This window comes from Mauremys mutica, chromosome 4, assembly GCF_020497125.1.
Source record: "Mauremys mutica isolate MM-2020 ecotype Southern chromosome 4, ASM2049712v1, whole genome shotgun sequence".
Taxonomy (NCBI): domain Eukaryota; kingdom Metazoa; phylum Chordata; order Testudines; family Geoemydidae; genus Mauremys; species Mauremys mutica.
This window is the reverse complement of record NC_059075.1, coordinates 28615508-28617877: the sequence shown is the minus strand read 5'-3', so window position 1 is coordinate 28617877 and position 2370 is coordinate 28615508.

Genomic DNA, 2370 nt, shown 5'->3' with positions numbered 1-2370 from the left:
CTGAAAAGCATTATGAAAGCAAAATGTCCTCTAGTAAAGATTAACCAGGTCTGCTAAGGGTTAGTACTTTACTGATTGCACAGAGCAAACAGTGATGATGTTAGTTTTGGCGCACCCAATTTTGCTGTGTGTGCATGCCCTAAATGTGGGTTTGTGCACATTGGACACAGGCTTCCACCTCACTTCTGTTTATGCTACAGTGAGGAACACTAAAGCCCCAGTCTTGCAACTACTTACATGCATGAGTAACTTTACTCATTTCGATAATCCCATTGGTTTCAAGTAAGTACTCAAGTGAGTAAAATTACATGTGTATAGTACTGGCTTGGGGCCTAATGGCAAACCTCAGGTAACTAAGTACTGCCAACAAATTTCTTCTTAATAGTTCAGATTCCTTGTTTCCATCCCTGAAAACTTTGAGTAGCTCTTACACTGTGTATGTAATGCATATAAAACTAACCACCTATTACTTATCTACATTCCCATTGACAAAGCAAGTAACTGGGACGCCCCCCAAAAAAAATTAAATAAAAAGGCATAATTTATGTTTGTAGTGACTATAGGTTGCTATAGGGACTGGCAAATTCCACTGTGTTTGCTATGTTGAATAAAAATGATTAGAACACAGGCTGGTAAATGCAATGTTCAAGTATGTTCTAGTTCTTTTATAATCTCACGTAGGAATCAAGGACAGACTCAGGCCAGACAATGCAAAACCCAGGATACCAGCAGACTGTTTAACTTATAAAATGATAATTTAAATAAAACAATAGGTTTGCCAGTGTATTTTTGTGATCTCCTTTTTAATGCAAATACTGTGATTTTCATTCAGAACCGGCAGAGCACTGTCTGCTAATGATGGATTTCAGCTCTCAGCTTATTTACAGGCTGGTTTCTGGTGAGGATGGGAAAACCAAGTTAATCACAGATGTTGTGTGTTGTTTGCCATTCTATGGTCAGTGTTTACCTGTCATTACTGCACAATGGACCTGATTTACCCCTCCCTGGCACCCAATGTAGTCATTGGCACCTAGGCACAGTGCTACCATTCTGAGCTGATAGTGTCTGACACTCACCTTATACAGATGTCAGTGGCTGCACAAGGTGCAAATGGGAGAATCAGGCCCAGTTTAGCTCATGGCCTCAGATTCACACATGAAGGTGGACCCAAGGTGTGTAGATCTCCTCTCTCCAACATGAGGCGGGCGTTTGTCTCTTCAGACTTGTTCCTTCTTTGCCCTCTCCCCCTTACTCTGGATTCCACATTGTGTCTCTTTCAGTCTGGGGAGCTACCTGTGGGGAAAGTAGCAGAGGCTAGATGGGCTGAGGAGTGGAGTAAATGGGCTTGGTGGCCCTCTCTGGCCCAAATGGGCTAACCTAGCAAAGATAGTGCAGCCTGGAGGAGCCTGGTATCACAGCGAACATTGATGGTTGAAATGAGGCTCTGGGCCAACGGGGTGACTGAGAGCCACTAGGAGAGTGGATGATGGGAGAGGCAGGAGTCACCAGCTGGCCCCCTGTGCTGTTGGGGGAAGAGAGGGCTTTAGGTTTATGGCTTCAGTCCAACAAAGCATGTAAGCATGTGTCTAGGTTTAAGCACAGGTACAGTCCCATTGGAGTGTTAAGTGCTTTGCTGGATCAGGGCCTTAAGAAGCAATGTCAGAGTCTGGGGAGGACTAAGAAGACTAGGAAACCTGAAGAAAGGGATAGCTCTATAGTAGGATTGCAGTTTCTGTGGAGAAAAGTGCATCCTAAATTAAACAGTAATAAGTCACCAGGACCGGATGGTGTTCGCACAAGAGTTCTGAAGGAACTCAAATATGAAATTGCCAAACAAACAACTAACTGTGGTATGTAAACTACCACTTACACCAGCTTCTCTTCCAGATGAATGGAGGATAGCTAATGTGATGCCATTATTATTTTAAAAAAGGCTCCAGAGCCAGTCCTGGCAAGGTGAGCCTAACTTCAGTACCAGGAAAATTGTCTGAAACTAAAGTAAAGAACAGAATTATCAGACATACAGATGAACATAATTTATTGGGGAAGAGTCAACACTTTTGTAAAGGGGTATCTTGTCTCACCAATCACTTAGAATTCTTTGAGGGGGTCAACAAACATGTAAACAAGGGTGATCCAGTGGATATAGTGTACTTGGACTTTCAGAAACCATTTGACAAGGTCCCTCACCAAAGACTCTTAAGCAACGTAAACAATCATGTGATAAGAGAGAAGGTCCTCACATGGATCAGTAACTGGTTAAAGGGCAGGTAATAAAGGGTAGGACTAAATGGACCATTTTCGGAACAGTGAGAGGTAAATAGCAGGGTCCCCCAAGGATCTGTACTGGGACCTGTACTGTTCAACATA